The sequence below is a fragment of the Erinaceus europaeus genome, chromosome 14 (assembly GCF_950295315.1).
Source record: "Erinaceus europaeus chromosome 14, mEriEur2.1, whole genome shotgun sequence".
Taxonomy (NCBI): domain Eukaryota; kingdom Metazoa; phylum Chordata; class Mammalia; order Eulipotyphla; family Erinaceidae; genus Erinaceus; species Erinaceus europaeus.
Window position 1 is genome coordinate 49,087,406 of NC_080175.1, and position 7,081 is coordinate 49,094,486.

The window sequence follows — 7,081 nt, forward strand, 5'->3', positions numbered from 1 at the left end:
TCAAAAAGGACAGCAGCAACAAATGCTGGAGAGGATGTGGGGACAGAGGAACCCTTTTACATTGCTGGTGGGAATGTAAATTGGTACAGCCTCTGTGGAGAGCAGTCTGGAAAACTCTCAGAAGGCTAGACATGGTCCTTCCATATGATCCAGTAATTCCTCTCCTGGGGTTATACCCCAAGGACTCCATAACACCCAACCAAAAAGAGGTGTGTACTCCTATGTGCATAGCAGCACAATTCATAATAGCTAAAACCTGGAAGCAACCCAGGTGCCCAACAACAGACGAGTGGCTGAGAAAGCTGTGGTATATATGCACAATGGAATACTATGCAGCTATCAAGAACAATGAACCCACCTTCTCTGACCCATCTTGGACAGAGCTAGAAGGAATTATGTTAAGTGAGCTAAGTCAGAAAGATAAAGATGAGTATGGGATTACCCTACTCATCAACAGAAGTTGAGTAAGAAGATCTGAAAGGGAAACTAAAAGCAGGACCTGATCAAATTGTAAGTAGGGCACCAAAGTAAAAACCCTGTGGTGAGGGGTAGACATGCAGCTTCCTGGGCCAGTGGGGGGTTGGAGTGGGTGGGAGGGATGGGTCACTTTCTTTTGGTGGTGGGAATGGTGTTATGTACACTCCTAGTATAATGTAGTCATATAAATCACTAGTTAATTAATATGAGAGGGGGAAAATTAATTGTATGTCTCAAAGTTTTTTAAAACACAGACTGAATCTTTTTAATATATAGGCTGTGTAATTGATATGCAGACTCTCTCAAAAGCCTAGACCAAGTAGATCAGAAGCAACCAATAGCACAGCTATATACAAGATACTGGGTACTGTACAGCAAACCATAACAAAAGGACTTTTCAAAGTTAACCCAATTACCAAATAATGTGATGATAACATTAACTATCGATTGTCTTTTTGAACCTTAAGACAGCAGGAACCTCTCATCTCCACTATAGAGCCCCTACTTCCCCCAGTCCTGGAACCCTTGGATAGGGCCCACTTTCCCTTATGCCTCTCCTAATCCTTATCAAATAATATTGCATCTGCTGATCACAACCTAATCAACGCAACGATTGCCACCTCAACATGCTTCATTTCAGTCTGTGTACAGAGACTTCACTTGTGGAATTACAACCCTTCAGCTTCATTACTCGGGTGAGACCTTTCCTTTCATAGTATACTCTAATTCCATCTCAGGTGGTTCACTTTCTAACAAAGTCCCAAAACCTACATATACACCAGTTTCTGTGAGAGAGAGCCTATGTTCACATGTATCCATAGACTACTGCAAAATATATACCTGAAAGCAGAAGTACACTAGAGTTTGCAGTTAGTATCCCCCTAACATGTCCTCTCCACTATTCCAAGCTTTGGGTCCATGATTGCTCAACAATTTGTTTGGCCTTGTATGTTAAGTCTCTTTCCAGCCTCCAGGTTCCAGAAGTCATCAGGATGCCGGCCAGGCTTCTCTGGACTGAAGACCCATCAATATGTCCTGGAGCTCCATTTTGCCAGATACCCACCCTACTAGGGAAAGAGAGAGGCAGACTGGGAGTATAGACCGACCAGTCAATTCCGGTTTTCAGGGGGGAAGCAATTACAGAAGCCAGACCTTCTACCTTCTACCACCCACAATGACCCTGGGTCCATGCTCTCAGAGGGATAGAGAGTGGGAAGGCTATCAGGGGAGAGTGTGGTATATGGAGATTGGGTGGTGGGAACTGTGTGGAGTTGTACCCCTCCTACCCTATGGTTTTGTTAATTAATCGTTTCTTAAACAAAAAAAATAAAAAATAAAAAAAAAGAATGACAAAAAAACAAAACAAAAAAACCCTCCAGGTAGTCTTTCTCTGGAGGTATGGGGCTCTGATTGGTCAGATATTTGTCACTCCAATTGGTCTTGAGCCACTTAGAAGGAAAAAAAAAAGAGCAAATGGAATCAGAAAGTAAAATGTTTGGAATGACACCCCTAGTGAGTCAGGAATTTTGATAAAGACAAAGGCTTAGCGGGGAGCCTGCTACTAGCAGCTCTCTAGCCCCAGAGGTCCGGTTATGGGGGGGAGAGAGGGTTGCACTTTGGAAATCATAAAATTTTCCTTTCTTTTTTCTTTGTTTTCTAACCCAAATTGAGCTATAGTCACCTCTTGGTGTCACACCTAGGACCCCTTATTCACAGCGCTGCTGAATTCCAGGTATCCTACCCTTTCCAACAGTTGTTGTGGGAGCTCAAGCTAGCAGCTCTTCCAAGTTGTCATCTTGGCTCTTACGCAAGTATAAAGTTCTGAGTAACTGACAACTAGGGAGGACGTTCCTGACTCTGGAAGGAAAAATAGCTCTAACTCTCAAACTGCACCTGTTCCTGAACAAATGTGTCCACATGGTCAGTCCTCCATCTGGTGGCTATGAGCACCACCTTCAACCACCTGTTTTCCATGCTGGGAGGTTTTTGTCTAAGCTCATTGTCACTTCTCCTCATTGTGTGTCTCTTGCACAGTAATACACTTCCATGTCCTCAAAACTCAGAAAGTTAAACTCCATGTAAACTATGTTGGAGATGTGTCTGCAGTCACAGTGGCTCTGTCCTGGAACTTCTGAGCATATATTGCATTACTACTTTTAGGGAAAATCTTTCCCATCCACTCCAGGCCTTTTCCCGCGGCCTGCCACAGCCAGTGCATGAAATAGCCAGTGAAAATGTATCCAGAAGCTTTGCAAGAGACCGTTACAGATTTGCCAGGTTTCCTCACCTCAGCTCCAGACTGGGTTAGTTGTATCTGGGAGTGCATTCCTGTGAGGAAAAGACAGCAGTGGATACAAACCCTGAATTGACTCTGGTCCCCTCTTCCCTCCAAGGACTGGGGGCTTTACCTGCAGCCATTGCCACCAGGAAGAGGACTCTTCAGCTCCACTTCCATGACAGAAGGTGTGATCTGAAGGACCCTAGGGAGGTGGTGGTTGTGGTTAATGTTCTTAGAACACCTTGATCTGCATTTCATTCCATAAGTCTGATTATTTGCATATTCATAAGATAGACATGCTCATAGCTCAGGGTCTACTTTTGCCTAAGTCAGAAATGGGAAATAGAATTGATCAGTGCCAACACAATGAGAATTTCCAACTTCTTACTCTCTTGGAAGTCAAAGTTCATTTCCATGTCTTGAAAGCCTGTTCACAGGGTTGCCACATTAAATACCAGTCCTCTTCAAAACAGACTTTCTGTTAGAACCACACCTTTGAATGGCATAGACAAACTGAACTTGCTATAGACTATGACACCAGAGTATCTGCTTCCATAGACCACTGTGTTTCCCCAATGTTGCTCAAATGACCCTTTAATACTTCTTGAGCTCCAGCTCTTACAGTGCATTTACTAGAAGCTGTAGAAATTCTTGTTTGTTATTTTCAGGATATTTTTGTCATCCATTATCTGGCATCACTATTGTAGGTTTTGTTCTTTTTTTGCTTCTAGGTTTATCACTGGAGCTCAGTGTGAGTATTGCATATACCCTGATCCAACTGGACATTTTTTACATTTTACTGACTAGGACAGTGTAATTGAGACCATTTGGGTAGATTGAGAGGGAGAGAATAAAATAGACATATGCAGATCTTTTCACTACTTGTAACATGTCCCAGGCAGGTGCAGGGAAGACAAACACAAATCTGGATCCTTTTGCTGTTTTTTTGTGCTTAGCATTGTGTTCACTTCACTGGATATGCAACTACTTGCCCCCATGAATATTCTGATATATAGAAAGAAAGAGACAAAGCTAGCTATAGAAATTGATAATGATAGTACAGCCCCAAAACTTACTCCTCTGTTACAGTAACTGTGCTGAGACCTGGATTATTTATACAGAAAACTTTATGCACATTATCTAGATAATTAATATTCAGTCTCTTATGTAATTTGTAAATATTATCAAGTTTATACAATTTTTTAAAAGAATTTTTATTCATATAAAGGAAACACTGTTAGAACCATAGGATAAGAGGAGTACAACTCCACAGAATTCCCACCATCAGAACTCCATATCCCATCCCCTCCCCTAATATCTTTCTGATTCTTTATCTGGGAGTATGTACCCAGGGTCATTTTGGGATGAAGAAGTTGGAAGGTCTGGCTTCTGTAATTGCTTCCCTGCTGAACATGGGCATTGACAGGAAAATCCATACTCCCAGTCTTACTCTCTCTCCTGAGGCAGGGTTCTGGGGAAGAGGGGCTCAAGAACACATTGTTGGGGTTGTCTGCCCTGGGAAGTCTGGTTTGCGTCATGTTAGCCTCTGGAACCTTGCGGCTGAAAAAAGAGTTAACATAGAGAACCAAAAAAATGTTGGCTAATCATGAACCTAAAGGCTAGAAAAGATCATATGAAGAGTTGGGGGGGTGTCTCTGTTTTGTAGATAGTTAGTAGGCTTATGTTAATTATATTCCAAAGAGCCAATGACTATACTATTTTTTTTCCTGAGCCTGACATCTGATATGCAGGTTCATCCAAGTTATTGTGTTTATACAAATTTAAACACTCTTAATAGTCCTTGTACAATCTCTTTTTTTTTTTCTTGAAAGATATACCTTGGGGCCAGGTGGTGGCACACCTGGTTGAGCGCATGTATTACAATGTGCAAGGACCCAGGTTCAAGCCCCCGGTCCCAACCTGCAGAAGGAAAGCTTTGCGAGTGGTGAAGTAGTGATGTAGATGTCTCTCTGTCTCTCTCCCTCTTGATCACCCTCTTGATTTCTGGCTGTCTGTATCCAATAAATAAAGATAATAAAAAATAAAAAAATAAACCACCTTTTTTTTTAAAAAAAAGAAAAGATATACCTTGATGCTGAAAGGCCCTACTCCCAGACTACCTGCCTAGATTCTGAACCAGAAGTCCTGTGTTTTGGGATCCTGATCACCTCATGAAACCAGCCAGTCAACCTGAAATGAGGAACCTGCCTGACCTACATTAATATCTTAGGCTGTGTAGTACAGGAATCTGGGAACCAAATGCAAAGAAACATCTTTCTGTAGCATGGCAAGTAGTACTCCTAATTCTGTGTATTTTCTGTGGAGAAAAATAAAATTTATTAAACCATGTCATATACGAGGTAAGGCTCAATGCCCCTTAAATGATTAGTCCCTGAGGTCATATGAAAGATTATCTTTCCAGGCATTCAAGTCCTCATTCTAAGTGACACTGTATGGAGTCCTGAGTACTAGTCCTACAGATATCTGGCTGGGAAAGTTCCTAAAGAACAGAGACAGGTGCTGATATGGTTAATGGATCTTGTATATTAGGTGCATGAGAGGCCCTGTTCCCATATGTAGAGAAGATTCTCAAACAATGGCTTTATACATGAAACAAACACAGGGAAAGATTCATCCTGTCTTCTTCCTTATGAATTGCCTACAGGGTGTACAGACCCATCTTGGATTACAACTGCTTTAAAATATTCAAAACTAGGATGACTCTTCCAATTTACTGTCCTGAATAATAATCTCAGACTTTAAATCACCATTGCAGAAACACAATCTCCTCTTAAGTGTTTGTCCTCTTCTGGGTGAGAGTTCACCAGAAAAATAGTATGATTCTAATACAAGCCTCAGTGCTGACACTTGGGGTTTGTAGACATGTAAATAATTATTTTTTTTAATTATTATTTTTTTAAAAATTTTATTTATAAAAAGGAAACATTGAGAAACCATAGGATAAGAAGGGTACAACTTCACACAATTCCCACCACCAGACCTCCGTATCCCTATCCCCTCCCCTGATAGCTTTCCTATTCTTTAACCATCTGGGAGTATGGACCCAAGATCACTGTGGGATCCAGAAGATTGAAGGTCTGGCTTCTGTAATTACTTCCCCGCTGAACATGGGTGTTGACAGGTGGATCGTACTCCTAGCCATAGACATGTAAATTCTACCGTGTGTGCTGTCATACAACTGAATAAGTCCATGCATGTGGACATAATATGCACCTTCCTAGGAGAACAGTTACTCCTGAGACAAGATCTGACACATCTGGAGGAGTGACCCAGATGCAGTTACACATAGAGTGCTTCTCCTTCACCCTCACTCACCCACCTATTTGTCCTGCACAGAAACAGACAAAAACAAACAACAAAAAAAAAGAGCTTACTGTAATGGCTTATCCAAATGATGCTCAGTTTTCCTACCCTCACTCAGTGCTCATCTTTGGTTTATGGTGATGCAGGGAAACTTAGAGATTCAGGAACAGTTTTTTTTTTTTTTTGCTTGTACTTTTGTGTCTTGTTTTGTTTTGTTTGCATCACTACAGTGCTATATTCCTGACTCTAGACCTCTCATTTGTCATGATAGAGTTTTTAGTTGTGTATTGTTCTCATTGGAAAATACTAGTATACATCAACAAAATATTGAAGTGAGTCTAAGTTAATCTCATTAAAAATAACAGAATTTTCAATTGGAGCTAAGATAAAAAATAAGATGGGTATCTAAATGTTTATAAACTTTGTCATTTTCCAAAAGTCTTAATTATAATTTTTCCATTTTTCTTTGTAGGTTAATGTTTTATAATGTGAGTGTTGACAAATGTGTATAAATTCTCATCACCCTATGCTTTATGAAATAGATCTCAAGGTCCTCTCTACTCTTTCCTTCCCTCTAAATTCCCAGTCTTTTGCTTGATGAAAAATACCTCACCAAACCTAATCTTCACTATGATGTTCTTCTCTGTCCTTTTATCTTATCTTCCAACTATAAGTGAAATAATGCTGTTTCTCCTTCTCTTTTTGATTTACTTCACTCAATATGTTGCCTTCAAGTTGTATTCAAGATAAGTCAAATATAATGAATCTACAATTTTTAACTGCTGAGTAGTATTCCATTATATACATGCACCACATTTTACTTTAAAAATTTAGTATATTTATTGGATATTTATAGTCAGAAATTGATAGGAATGGAGAGGTAGAGAGGAAGAGAGAAAGAGTGACAGCTGTACCTCAACTTCACCTCTCAGGAAGCTTTTCTGAAGGTTTGAACCCCAGTCTTTGAACATTTTAATATGTATGCTCAAGGAGGTGCCCCAC

General features: G+C 40.4%; 1 pseudogene; it reads right to left on the reverse strand.

Moving 5' to 3' along the window:
• Positions 1–1,588: 1,588 nt before the first annotated feature.
• On the reverse strand, positions 1,589–3,171 carry LOC132532696 (immunoglobulin heavy variable 1-69-2-like; annotated as a pseudogene).
• Between the last annotated feature and the right edge of the window lie 3,910 nt (positions 3,172–7,081).